The sequence below is a fragment of the Nicotiana tomentosiformis genome, chromosome 2 (genome assembly GCF_000390325.3).
Source record: "Nicotiana tomentosiformis chromosome 2, ASM39032v3, whole genome shotgun sequence".
Taxonomy (NCBI): Eukaryota; Viridiplantae; Streptophyta; class Magnoliopsida; order Solanales; family Solanaceae; genus Nicotiana; species Nicotiana tomentosiformis.
This window is the reverse complement of record NC_090813.1, coordinates 81,686,357-81,701,751: the sequence shown is the minus strand read 5'-3', so window position 1 is coordinate 81,701,751 and position 15,395 is coordinate 81,686,357. Positions and strand designations below refer to the sequence as shown.

The 15,395-nt window shown below is 37.5% G+C and overlaps 1 pseudogene; it reads left to right on the top strand.

Moving 5' to 3' along the window:
• The first annotated feature begins 353 nt into the window (after positions 1-353).
• On the top strand, positions 354-14,299 carry LOC104109808 (uncharacterized; annotated as a pseudogene).
• The last annotated feature ends 1,096 nt before the right edge of the window (positions 14,300-15,395 follow it).

Below are 15,395 nucleotides of genomic sequence, written 5' to 3'. Positions count from 1 at the left end.
TTTTGAACAAACGACCCCGGAATGGAATTTCGATGATGGAAATAGCTTCGTATGATAATTTCAGACTTAGGAGTATGTTCGGATTTGAATTTGGAAGTCCGCAAGACCTAAGCACCCCTATAATATAAGGGAACACATATTCAGCTTATGTGCAAAGAGAGAGATAAAAGTGATAGGTTCATAAAACTAAACCACATGACCATTTAGGAAATGGTCCTTCACGGCAATAGATGAAAGAAAGTTCCATGTGTAATAAATATAGTGAAAGAACTGAAAGGTCCCTCCCTACATTTTGTGGAACTGAAGTAATAGCCTCCACAAAAACGCGTAATTTTAAATTCCTTTTTGAAAATTTTCGATTATTTCAAAAGCTTCAAAGCCTTGAAAGCAGATAACTCTCCTTTATTTTCCATCGACTTCATATGCAGAAAAGTCAGAGTCCAATGACAAAAAGTTGTGAAGACTTCAAAGACTGAAAAATCGGATTGAATCTTCCTAACAAAATGAGCACATCCATTCTATTTATACCACGTTAAGCTAGCTTTTGAGTAGATGTGGATGGGGAAGACAGCTATGAGTTTCTTGAAATGGCTGGTCATTCTAATATTCCACTTTTACTTCCTTTTCTACCTCAGCATAGCACAGCCTAATTTCACTTTTCAATCGACATGTGAAGGTAATGAGACAGAGTACTCTCCGAATGGTGCATATGGCACAAACCTTAACACAGTCCTCTCCTCTCTTTCACTTAACATAGATAGTGATGGGTTTTATAACACTTCCATAGGCCAAGATCCCAACAAGGTTAGTGTCATCGCTCAGTGTAGAGGAGATGTCGATTTACAAACATGCCGTGATTGTATAAAAAATGCTACTCGCTTGATTTTAGAGGTATGCCCTCACAAGAAATCCGCCTTTGGTATTTATGATAAGTGTCTGATAAGATATTCGAATGTGTCCTTCATAGGCACCGTCTTAACTGACCCAAAGAAAATTTATTATTACAACCAAAATTTCTCGAACCCCCAATTGTTCTTTAACCGATATCTGACACCCATGTTGGAAAGTTTACGAAGTCGAGCTTCAGAGGGCGGGAAGCGTAAGTTTGCGACCAATATTACTCTTGCTCCAGATTTTGTGACAGTATATGCACTTGTACAGTGCACAGCCGATTTATCAGCTGACGATTGCTTCAATTGTTTGACCACTGGCTATCAAACTTTACCTGATTGTGAGTGTTATGCAAAGCGGGGAAACTACTACTTGATGCCCAGCTGCATTATTCGGTATGAACCTTACTCTTTCTTCAACGAGTCATTTGCTGAAGCTCCGCCACCACTTGCCTCATTGCCACTGCCACCACCAGCTTCACCGCCACTGCCACAACCAGGTATTTGAAATCCTCTTATGGAATTGTTAGCCACTTCATCTTTCTATTCAGCTTCTGGGGACACGCTATTCAAGTCGAGCCTCTTATTTTGGCCTCGGCAGCAAAGAAGATCCATATCCCCCGGCCATAGCTGTTCTCCAAGAGGAGTGACTGAGATTTAATTTATGTATACTCACAGTGTAAAGAAGCGTTTATACAATAAGTGTATTTTAACATGTCCTGGTAGTTTTAAGTAACTTATTTTCCAAGATATTGATCACAATTATCTGTGACTTGAGAGGCCAAATTTGTTCTAGAATACTGCAAGTATACAAAAGTTCAGATGTAAGGTGCATATATATAATTAACCGGAAAATATATATATATATATATATATATATATATATATATATATATATATATATATAATTAACAGGATTAACTGAATTGTTGACCATAATTTTACTCATATACCCTATGGTGCTTGTAATTTGGTCATTATAAAATATTTTGCCTAGTTAACATATGTATATATAATTGTTTGCAACAAATTATTTGTGATACAAAAATAAATTGTAACCACAATATAAATACGAAAAAATTTAATTTTATTGATAAATGTTGCGGGTATAATTCTGTTTATCCCTTGATTCTTCCCTCCGATTTGTTATCCGTATGAATTTAGCATGATATGCATCCCCTTGATATATTTGATGATCAAGAAGCATGTAGCAGTACTCCATTTGGATCTTGAATGTTGCTAGAATTTTGAGCAAGACATATTTGACACGTCTTCAATCTCTTAATGAATATTTCAAGAGTTTTATGGAATTTCGGAGATCGTATATTCGATCTCTTTGTGCATATTCCGTGAGTTTATGGGATTTTGAGATATCTATTTTTGAGATCTTTTTTAAGGGATTATATAACCCTTTTTATATGAGTGGCCTAGGGCTAGGGTAGAGTAGCTTTCAAGATAGGGTTTTGGTAGAGTAGACTTCAAGCAACCCTCATAGACTCCTAGAATTTCAAGAGTCGTCTTGTAGTATCTTGAATTTTTGGATTTAGCTTGATCCGTTAAAATGTTGATGTATACAATAATTATATACTTCAATTCAAATTGCTATTTTTGTTAACATTACGTGAGAAGTGAAAAGAACTGTAGAAAATAAGAATAGGCAGTGTTGTAAATTTGTAATTTTTCTTGAATTATTCTAGAGAGAAAAAAAATCTAAGAAGAAGAGGTATTATCTTTTTGTCTTTTATTGAGGGTTAGAAACTATGAGATCTTTTGTGTTTTAAAAAGAAAAATTTGTGTTTATAAGTTAAGTCGACAGCTACAATTTTCTCCTTAAACTTTTAACATCATTACATATTGCCTATTTGATTTTGTGATGTGGAACTTTGGGTAGATGCATTTGATCATGCTTTTACATGAAAAAGTATTTGCTAACCTAATACTAACTTGAAGCATTTTTGTAGGGAAGGATGATAAAACCGCACGAACTGTCATCATTATTGTTGTGCCCACTGTCACAGTTATTATTTTTATTGTTTGTATTCCTGTCATCTTGATGAAGAGGCGAAAGAGGAAGTTGGTGGACAAAAGAGAGAGTAAGTGTGGCGTATTAACCTACAATGATTAAGGAAAGTTGAATTTAATTGAGACCATGTTTCACTAATTTGTTCTGTGCTATTACTACTACGTTGGTGAAGGTATACATGTGGATGATATGAGTACTGCAGAATCCCTGCAATATGATTTTTCTACAATTAGAGCAGCAACAAATAACTTCTCAGATGTTAATAAGTTGGGACAAGGCGGATTTGGTCCTGTGTACAAGGTGATTATATTAAATTTACTTATTGTTGCATGAGTTTAACTTTTATAGCGCAAAAATTCTGTAAGTGTATATAATTAAATCATTCTTTCAATTTGTGCTCGTCTGCTTCAGGGTAAGCTTCCAAATGGACAAGAAGTAGCAGTGAAAAGATTGTCTGCAGACTCAGGCCAAGGTGATCTAGAATTCAAAAACGAGGTCTTGTTAGTCGCCAGGCTTCAACACAGGAATTTGGTTAGGTTGCTGGGATTTTGCCTTTATGGAATAGAGAGACTTCTTGTCTACGAATTTGTTCCCAATGCAAGCCTTGACCACTTTTTATTTGGTTTGTACTGCTTAACTTTAAATCTTTTAGTTGCCCTAATCTTTTACACTGCCAGTATATAGAAGTTAAAACTTTTTATAGATATGAAGCTTATTAGTATTTATTTTGTTTGTCCAATGAGAAAGCAGATTCGGTTAAACGTAGGCAATTGGATTGGGAAAGGCGATCAAAAATCATAGGAGGTGTTGCTAGGGGAATTCTTTATCTTCATGAGGATTCCAGACTTCGGATCATTCATCGTGATCTCAAAGCTAGTAATATTCTACTAGATGCAGAAATGAATCCTAAAATCTCAGACTTTGGCATGGCAAGGCTATTTACACTGGATGAAACTCGAGGCAGCACAAGCAGAATTGTTGGGACCTAGTAAGTTTTATAACTCTCACTAGATCGACTGTTATTTTTCATATCGCTGGGGCTTGGGAAGAATTCTTAAACATTTAACAAGAATAAAAGCTGCATCGAGACATAGGCAAATCTTCCCTTGAAATGTGACTTGAATTTTCAACATGTCATTGTAATCTCTTCTGGACTGGTTACCTCAATTTTATTGAAATAGGACTTTGTTTGTGTCTAGAATTTGAATTATTCGAGGTGAATGGTCATATACCTATAGTTTTGTTCTCAATTTGGTCACTAACAAAGGTGCATTGTCTGATGATGAAAATGAATTTTTTTTCCAGAGTCAGTTCTGGGAATGAATATGCACAATCTTGATCTTGTCTTGAACAATTTTTTTCTTGTCCAGAACAAAACTTTTCCCTTTTTCTTATCAGCATATGAATTCTCCTTGTTCAGAGAGGTTAATTACATATGATCTCTTGGCAGCATAATATAAGGTGTAGGTCTTAACTTATCAAACTTGCAGTTTGCTCAGCCAAGAATAGATCATTGGTCTAAGAGTTGTCTTCACATTGCAGCGAGATACATTCTCACTAAGGGAAGGCAGAAAAAAGAAAGCAGACATCACGAGACCATAAATACCCAATTTGCAGTATAAATTGCAGCACAACGTTTTACTGTGTCTTCCTAAGTTCATTAACAAATATTTCAGTTCTTTACTGGCCTTTACATGTGGTCTGAATTTTAACATCAAGGAGTTCCCAGTTTTGACATCTTATTGAGTGGCTGATCGCACCGTTTTTGGACAATAAACTCCAGAATTTATTTTTTGGCCTTTTTACCTGAGTCTGTTCATGTGAAGTGCAACATATATTTGTACCAAAAAAAAAAACAATCTTTAACAACTGAATCATATCTAAGTTGCAGAATGTCATGTAACTCTTGTTTTTGTTTTCCAGTGGATATATGGCACCAGAATATGCGATGCACGGACAATTCTCAGTCAAATCAGATGTTTTCAGCTTTGGAGTACTAGTCCTAGAAATTTTAAGTGGCCAAAGAAACACTTCTTTCAGAAATGGAGAATCCGTGGAAGACCTTTTGAGCTATGTAAGTAACCAGGTCAATCAATTAAGTATTCATCAACCCTAAACTGGTCGGGATCTGCTACATATGAAATATATGTTACTCCCTCTACCTCCCAAATATAGTCTTTTGGTAAAGTAAATTTATTCCAAGGTACTTTTTCTTTTTCAAATTCACACTGCTCCAATAAGTTGAACGCTAACTAAGTGAGACGTTTAAGAGAAAAATAAAGATTTAATTTAGACAAAGGCTCTTATATTTTTTTCAGTACAAATACTCTTATGAGTAGGGTTGTTTAGTGTTTTTCTTAAGGGTTGTGAATACTCTTATGATCGGAGGCAGTATGATGATATATGATTCGTCTTATTCTGAGAATTGAATTATCACTGCAGACTTGGTCGAACTGGCGCGAAGGAACAGCTGCAAATTTGATAGACCCCATGTTGAGGGGAAGCACGGGACTGGTTCGTGACATAATGAGATGTATCCACATTGCTTTATTGTGTGTTCAAGAAAATGTGGCAGATAGACCAACTATGGCTGCAGTAGTTCTCATGCTCAGTAGCCTCTCTTTGAGTCTTCCAGTTCCTTCAGGGCCTGCATATTATATGCACAATGATATTAGCGCAGAGGCTTCGCTTATTCAAGAATACAATTCAAGAATGTCAGAATCTAGAGAACTAGCCAAAAGTAAATCTACTTCTTCGTCACGAAATGAGGCGTCGATAACTGAGTTATATCCTCGTTAACATCCTTGGACATAATAGCCTTTTCTCTGAATTTTCTTATTTACTTTTTTATTTGTTCGACCTCCTATTAGTTTAGACTTGAGATTGAGTGATTGATGACTTTGCGTTTCGCACTAGGATTTAATCTGAATCATAAGTAGTAGTATTTTTTTTTTGGTTTGAAAGATAATTACACTAATCTACAATTGAACCAAATGACTCCCTTTGTAATTAGTAATACAATACCGTTCCAGTGAACATTTTTGCTTTTCCAGAGTAAACTATATAAACTTTGAACTATATTTGAAAATGTATTTTTTTTTATCATGTTGTCATGAGAAGAATTGTAAATTATAATACTTTTTATGTAGTTTTTAAATATCTAAATTCTAAATATTGAACTATTCTAATTTAATTTAGCTTCAAACATTTCAAATTCTCGAACAGGGAAAAAGTTATTTTTTGGCATACTAAAAGAAATTATTAAAATAACCTGAAAAGGGATGCAGGACAAGTGACACGGGTATGAGAAGGTAACTTCTTGCATGAGGAGTACTTGGTAATGCTAAAAAGCTGAGATTAATGCTAACTTGACGTTTTGTGGGGGTTAAAAGGATGATAAATCCGCTCGAATCATCATTACAATCGTTGTGCCAACTGTTACAATCGTTATGCCTATTATTTATATTTCTGTCATCTTTAAAAAAGAGGCGAAAGAGAGCTGGTGGACGAAATTCAGAGTAAGAGTGGTACATAGACAATTCAATTTAATAAGTGTATGCAGGTAAGCCATGAGATGATCCTTCTCAAGCATAGCAAATGATTCAAACCCAAAAGACTGCTTATCCCAGTTGCAGGTCACATCACTTGGAAATATAACCACATCACCCCTACACTTTCTCCTTAGCATGCCAAAAAACAATACAACTCTAGAAAGACAGATATGTTAGTCAAGCGTTATGTCGAAAAAGTGGTATGCATTCTTTCAGTGTGCTTGTATGTGAGAATTGGGTAAAGATGTGCTCTCTCAAAAACAGGGAAAGCAAAAGATAGGAGTGAGAGCAGATTGTAGATGCAGAGCCAAAAAATCAGGGAGTTTTAATGTGTCACTTACCTGGTGGCTCACTTCTTACCTTAAACAGGACAGAGCTAGCATTCGGTATCTAGGTTAGGTTAAACATAGTAACTTTTGGTTTCAAATCTTGTACTATTTGTCTTAAAATATTTTATTAATATATGCAAATGAACTCATAACCTTCGAATCTTCGGTTTTTGCCTCTACATGCCTTCCTGTATTTTACTTCTCTCGCTAAAGGCTCTCGACTAGAGTCCCCTTAGCCCAGGCATCAGCTTTGCATAATTCTCAACTGACAGTTAGGTCTAGCACTTCCTAAGCAAACTCTTACCACAATGTTAACTTTTTGTGCCCCATTTTCTTTCCACATTCTTGAGCTCACTGTGATTCCAAATTGCTACATGATAAATTAAAATAAAAAGGAACTTACTATTTCTTTAATATTAAGCATATAGTTGGAAATGAATAACATATTTAGTATTGAATTCCTAAAGTTACTACTATAATTTTGAGACAATTGTTTTTTTTTTAATCTAAAGTGACAATTAAAATGGAAAGGAGGAAGTACTAAACAGTAAACACCTATGTAATACAAGGAAATAAAATTTCAAACTTTAGAAAAGGTTGCAAGTTTGAAATCCTATCACAGATAAAAGAAAGTTCGATGTGGTAATAGATTCAACGAAAGAACTGAAAGGTCCCCACATTTTTTGGAAATGGGAGAAGAGACTCCACAAAAACGCGTTATATTGAATTACCTTTTGAAAGTTTCAAAGCCTAGAGAGGAACTGCCAATAATATATCTTCTCCTTAATTAGTATCCACTCCCATCTATTTCAATGCTTTTAATCCTTTCATATTGTCCAGTGACTTCATAAGCTGAAAAGTCGTGAGGAGGAAGCTTTCTCCTTGTGAGGTACGATTTTTGAAATTTTTGCCATTAATATGAGAAGAAAAGTCGCAAAGGAAGGTAAAAGAGGGGTCAACACCGAAACTCTGGTATAAGCAGCGCTATATCAACGAAGTAGAGAATATTCAAAGGGAATTTGGGAAAATAGGAAGCACAAAAATGGAAAACATTATATGGGAAAACTATTTATAAGGCATGGCGATTCGTTTCTGGCGGTGGCCGACCACCGACTGACACACATTAAATGCTTCGATAAAACCAAATCGATGGGACAACAATCACGCACGTCATAGTCAAAGTCGATAGAATATCATCGTTGATTCGGGCGAACCTTAGGGAAATCATATCGTTTCTCGTCATCTCCTTTCCAAGAAACGAGGGGGCTATCTGTATACGGTTAAAACCAGTCCTCGATCATGAAAATCGATCGAGGATGGCATCTCAGTCAAGGGGTATCTTCATGGAGAACCCGGTCGAATTCTGAGACTGGGGCGTCGAGCTTGGGGCGTCCGAATCGACCAAGGTAACGTCGACCGGTACTGGTCCCGAACATCGATCACCAAGCTCGAAACCAAGGCCAAGGTTCCGATCCGACACCGAGCTCGAGTCTGTATCGAGCTCACACACAAAAAGCTGTTACAACTGCACTAAAGGAGAGAATCTTGGCGGGAACTAAGGAGGAGACACACCATCATGGGTCCTCCACTAGTAATATTTTTCCATTACGCTGCTAATGATAAAGTAGTGATCCTTGGCTATAAAAGGAAAAATAGATTGTAATAGAAGACATCTTCCTTGGGATAAAGAATTCATTGTATTTACCTTTCTAAAGCTCACTAAGTATCTTTGTTCATCATTTCCTATTTTACCTCATAAATAGGTGTATTGTTATATTCAGATCAAAGGAATCTACTTACCCTTAGAACCATACATAAATTCAACGTTATCCGATTTTTCGGGTAAACATGCGGGCATGCGGAACTTTTTTGGGATTGGTTTCGGGGTCGCGCTCGATGGAAAAGGCTTTTGTATGAACTTCTTCGAATCAAGCCCTTTCATCATGGGCGGAGCCCCCGGGATCTGATCGATCCTAGCATCATACGTTTCGAATTTTTTGTCGTTGGCTTCGACTCGTTTTATGAGTTCCTCGAGCAGTTTAGCAATTTCAGGAGCGGCTCCTGATTCTCCCTCGTTCGATTTCATTGTGTCGGGCTCTGTTCTGGGGGTTACTTCTCGAAGAAGTGGATTGGAGTTTGGATTACTTTGCATATGAGTTTGGCTCTGCAACTGAGCTATCACTACTTGTTGGGCTTGTAGCATTTCGAAAATCATACGCAAGCTGACCCCGATTTCTCCCGTGCTGTGGGTGTCTCGGGCTATGGGTCGAGCGCCACCCTGAACGCTTCTTTCCTGCTCGGAACGCTGATTCGCTTCTAGAGCCATTCGTGAATTGATATCTACTGGTACTTCGGCTTTAATTTCGGGTTCCTCGATTCGAGCCTCGTTGTCGTTGTTGGGTAGCCTTTCGGCCATGGGCACCAAGTTGTTGGTTTCATCCTGAAGGCCAGCTTCGAGGTCGATTGGCAGAGCCATTGCTGGTATGAAGTTGCAAGCTGGAGTGTACTGTATATTTGTATCAAATTATCACTTGTTATCCTTAGCCCCAAGGTGGGCGCCAAACTATTTACCCGAAAAATCGAATAACGTTGAATTTATGTATGGTTCTAAGGGTAAGTAGATTCCTTTAATCTGAATATAACAATACACCTATTTATGAGGTAAAATAGGAAATGATAAACAAAGATACTTAGTGAGTTTTAGAAAGGTAAACACAATGAATTCTTTATCTCAAGGAAGATGTCTTCTATTACAATCTATTTTTCCTTTTATAGCCAAGGATCACTACTTTATCATTAGCAGCGTAATGGAAAAATATTACTAGTGGAGGACCCATGATGGTGTGTCTCCTCCTTAGTTCCCGCCAAGATTCTCTCCTTTAGTGCAGTTGTAACAACTTTTTGTCTGTGAGCTCGATACAGACTCGAGCTCGGTGTCGGATCGGAACCTTGGCCTTGGTTTCGAGCTTGGTGATCGATGTTCGGGACCAGTACCGGTCGACGTTACCTTGGTCGATTCGGACGCCCCAAGCTCGACGCCCCCGTCTCGGAATTCGATCGGGTTCTCCATGAAGATACCCCTTGACTGAGATGCCATCCTCGATCGATTTTCATGATCGAGGACCGGTTTTAACCGTATACAACTTCATAAGCTGAAAAGTCAGAGTCAATCTTCCAATAACAAAAAGTTGTGAAGACTTCAAAAACTGAAATATCAGATTCAGTATAATCCTCCTACCAAAACGAGCACAGCCATTCTCTTTATACTCTCTCTGAAACGCTAATTAAGCTTTGCGTAGATTGGGCAGACAGCTATGGGTTTCTTGGAATGGCTGGTTATTCTAATATTCCAATTTTACTACCTTTTCGACCTCAGCGTAGCACAGCCTAGTTTCAGATCTTATGCATGTGCAGATAATAAGACTGAGTTCTCCCCAAATGGTGCATACGACACTAACCTTAACACACTCCTGTCCACTCTTTCACGCAATATGGATAGTTATGGGTTCTATAACACTTCCATAGGCCAACCCTGACAAGGTTAGTGTCATCGCGCAATGCAGAGGAGATGTGGAATCACAAACATGCCGTAATTGTATAACTAATGCGACTCTTAAGATCTTAGAGGTATGTCCTTACAAGAAATCGGGCTTTGGTTATTATGATGATTGTACGCTACGATATTCAAATGAGTCCATCATAGGCACCATGTCAAATAACCCTTTGGTTTTTATATATAACACGGCAAATGTCTCTAGCCCCGACGAGTTTATGCAAGAAGATCTAAGAACCTTGTTGGAAAGTTTACAAAGTAAAGCTTCAGCAGGAGGTAAACGCAAGCTTGCTAGAAATAGTACTCGTGGACCTGATTTTCAGACTATACATGCACTTGTACAGTGTACTGCGGATTTATCAGCCGAAGAATGCTTCAACTGTTTAAGAACTGGTTATGAAAGATTACCTAGCTGTCCATGTTATGGAAAGCTGGCTGCCAATGTTTTGATGCCCAGCTGCAATTTTATATTTCAAGTATACCCTTTTTCCAATGAGCTACCGACTGAAGCTCCGCCACCCGTATGGCCACCGCCACCGTCACCCTTATGGCAATCGCCACCACCACCACCTCCACCACCATCAGGTAAGTGAGATCTTTACGGAATTGTTAGTCACTTCTACTTTTAACCTCTCCGTCTTTCAGATTTTAAATTCCATGTTGGTCGAACAATAAGGTTATACGAGCATATTACCTGACATTATTTCTTTACTAAGTCACCAAAAGTGAACCTCAAAGCAAAAAGGTGATTGGAATTCCTCCTAGAATTATGGGATTGCTAAGTCTATTGGGAGCAAATATATGGTTGATTCTAGATCCAATATTAATTATAATTGAATAGAGACCACGGATATCAAAATGAGACAATGTGTCACCTATCAAAGTAAGAACTTTAGGAAATGAAGACAATAAGAAAATGGGGAAGAGCCAAATAACATTTCTTCATTTTTTCTTTTCTTTTTTGAAGCTGTGACTGAAGCCATCTGTCCATCATTGCTCCCTCATTATCTCAGTCTATCCATTGCCTTGTCGAAAGAGACTTGACTTTATTAAGCTGTGACAGAAGCTGTAGAACCCAAATTGCTTTTTGAATTGGAGAATGAAGAAATGGTATATATCTCTAGGACCGAAATGTAGAAAAATGTTGGGGCATTTGGCTAGTAGGCGATCTGTGAAGAAATGTTCCTTAACTTTGTACAGCTTCTCAAATCTGTGTATTGAGAGAAGGAGAAGAGAGAAAGTGGGGGACGGGAGAGAAGGATGGCGGAGAGAATCAGAGGGAGGGAGGGATTGTTGGCTGAGCCGGCCAGGGACTGGGGCTGGGGGCTATCAAACTAATCTGGGTTTTGGGAATTTTGATGAAAGACAAAAAAAGTCCCTACGTTCCAGGCACGAAATTCAAAAACATAGAAAGACTTTTGCAACTTGTAAGCTTAAAGAAGCCACAATATATTTGTGTAACTATAAAACTTTTAAAACATGTAATATTAAATATACCGTAATATTTGTATGGCAATTAAAGTTTCTCATTACTTATAAAATGGAAAGTTCAATTTAAATTGTTTTCAGATTTAAGAAGTTGTTATTCTCTATTGAACGAGGGAGTTTTGGTTATTAATGGCTACCAGCACACTAATTTGAGGCGTGTTTTTGTAGTAACCGCTCGAACTGTCATCATTATTGTTGTGCCCACTGTCACGGTTGTTATTTTTATTGTTTTTACTTTTGTCATCTTGAGGAAGAGGCAAAAGAGGGAGCAGCTGCTGAACCCAATTGAGAGTAAGCGTAGTTTATTAATAGACAATGATTAAGGAAAACTGAAAATTTTAAGACCATGTTTCACTAATTTATTGTATGCCTACTACTACTACTACATTGGTGAAGGCATGCATGGGGATGATACTAGTACTGCGGAGTCCTTGCAATATGATTTTTCGGCAATTCGAGCAGCAACAGATAACTTCTCAAATGCTAATAAGTTGGGACAAGGAGGATTTGGTCCTGTGTACAAGGTTATTTAGCTTACTTATTGTTGCAAGAGTTTAACTTTTATTGTGTAAAAATTCTCAACACTCTCAATGTAAATAAGTTAAGTCCTTGTTGCATAACAACCTAGTTGGACCAATAATACTGTTTTTTACTTTGTTCTGATATGTTTCAGGGTAAGCTTCCAAATGGACAAGAAGTAGCGGTAAAAAGATTGTCAGCAGGTTCAGGCCAAGGTGATCTAGAATTCAAAAACGAGGTTTTGCTTGTTGCCAGGCTTCAACACAGGAATTTGGTTAGGTTGCGAGGATTTTGTCTAGATGGAACAGAGAGGCTTCTTGTCTATGAATTTGTTCCTAATGCAAGCCTTGACCACTTTTTATTTGGTATGCATTAACTTTTTGTTTATCTGCTAGTCTAATTCTTCTACTCTGTTAATATATAGAAGTTATACTTTTCATAAAATATGGAGCTTGAGCATCAATAATTTATGTTCTTCATTTAATGTTCGTCCAATGAGAAAACAGATTCGGTTAAACGTAGGCAATTGGATTGGGAAAGGCGATCCAGAATCATAGGAGGCGTTGCTAGGGGAATTCTTTATCTTCATGAGGATTCTAGACTTCGGATCATTCATCGTGATCTCAAAGCTAGTAATGTTCTACTAGATGCAGATATGAATCCTAAAATCTCAGATTTTGGCATGGCAAGGCTATTTGCATTGGATGAAACTCAAGGCAACACAAGCAGAATTGTTGGGACCTAGTAAGTTTTACATCTCAAACGAGAGACTGTTATTTTTCATATCGTTTCGAAGGATTTTTTAACCATTTAGCTAGCAAGAACAAAAACCTAGAGACTACTCGTAAAACAAAATCATTCGTCGAAATGTTACTACAATTTTTAAGATGAACTTTAATTTGTTAATGTAACTGCTTTCTAAATGGTTACCTCATTTTTGTATTTTTTTTTCTGCACCTTAATTTGTCCAACTAGAATTTTTATCGTCCCTACAGTGATGGTGCCGTATGCTAGAAAAGTCTTATAATCGTTGTTTCTCTTTTGCAGCGGATATATGGCACCAGAGTATGCAATGCACGGACAATTTTCAGTCAAATCAGATGTTTTTAGCTTTGGAGTACTAGTCCTAGAAATTTTAAGTGGCCAAAGAAACACTTGTTTCAGAAACGGAGAATCTGTGGAAGACCTTTTGAGCTATGTACGTAACCTAGTTGATTAATCAACTAAACCTCAATGCCAAACTAGTTTAGACCATCTTCATGCATATAACTCTTTTACACTGCTAGTATATAGAAGTTAAACTCTTGAATCATAATGTCACAGGCTTGGACAAACTGGCGTGAAGGAACATCTTCACATTTGATAGACCCCATATTAATGGGAAGCTCAGGACTAGTTCGTGACATAACGAGATGCATCCACATAGCTTTATTGTGTGTTCAAGAAAATGCTGCTGATAGACCAACCATGGCAACAGTTGTTCTCATGCTTAGTAGCCTCTCTCTGAGCCTTCCATTGCCTTCAGGGCCTGCATACTCTATGCACAATGATGGTAACCCGGAGAATTCGCTTATTCAAGAATACAATTCAAGAACGCCCCGTTCATCACAAAATGAGGTGTCGATAACTGAGTTATATCCTAGATAATCGTCTTGTATTCAATTGCCTTTCGTTTGAATGATGAGATGCATGATATGTGGAGGCACCTGTCAATGATAAACGAGAAACTTGAAATTAAAGCCTCAGAGATTAAACCAACATGCTCTTGTGATTTGCCCCCTTTCCCCCTCCTAGTCTAGTGTTAGTGGCTACGATGCAAAATGAGAAATAACTTGTTTATTTGACTTAGTGTCCTCTTGGATTAAGTAAACATGTTACCATCAGTATTGTTTCTAGGTATGGTTTTTATCTGAATTCGTTTGTTTCTGTGTATGGTTTTTGTGTAATTGGTTATTGGATTTGTTTACCCGAAAAATGGATAGAGTTGAATTTGTACGTAGTTCTAAGAATATGTGGTATAGCTTATTACAAATCGTAAGGATAAATAAAAATATCAAATATGGATTGCAAAGAATGCAAAGTAAATAAGGTTGTAAAGAAGATGATTTTTAGAACTAAACAAGTTGAATTACTTTATGAAGCTTAAAAGAATAACTCTTCAATATAGGAAAATATTGTGCTTGAATTACAATGTAAGCCAAAAGACTTGGTCCTTACAGAAATAATAACCACCCCCTTTATAGTAGATGGATCTTATTTTAGATATAATTAAAAATACACAGTAGGAGACCCATGATAAATCAGCTTTTCCATGATTCCTGCCAGGATTCTCTCCTCTAGTGGGATTGCAACGGCTCTTGTCTATGAGCTCGATATTAACTCGAGTTTTCGGTTTTGACTCGAGCTCTCGATCTTGACTTGAGCTCGATTCTGACTCGGATCCTTGAATTGATTCAGGGTCAGTGTTGGTCGGTCTCTGAATCATAAGCTCGATAACTTTACTTTGTATCATAGTTCGACTTGGATTCGAGCTTGATAATGATATCGAGCTCGACATTGATCGGTCCCTCGGGCTTGAAGCTTGTTTGTACCATCTTCGGAACCTATCTCGAACTCTTACTTGGATCAATTATGTTTTGACCTCGATCAATCGTACGAAGGACGAAATCTAATTCGACCGTATACAGATAGTCCCCTCGTTTCTCGGGATGGATGTGGTGAGAAACGATATGATTTTTCAACGGCTCGATCGGATTATAAGTTGACGCTTACATTGGACCCGACCATGACGCACGTGATAGTTGTCCCGTCGATTTAGTATTTCAAGGCATTTAGTGCATGTCAGACGGTGGTCGGCCACCGCCGATACTGAACCGTCATTGCTTTAATCTATAAACAGCCCTTCCTTTTATCATTTATCACTTTTACATCTTCAATCTTCCAAATTTCCCAAAAAAAATTTCTCTGAGTTTATTCGCAAATCTGTGATTCCTCTTTGTAAAATTCTTCTTCTAAACCACCAAATCTTTGTCACCTTCTTTA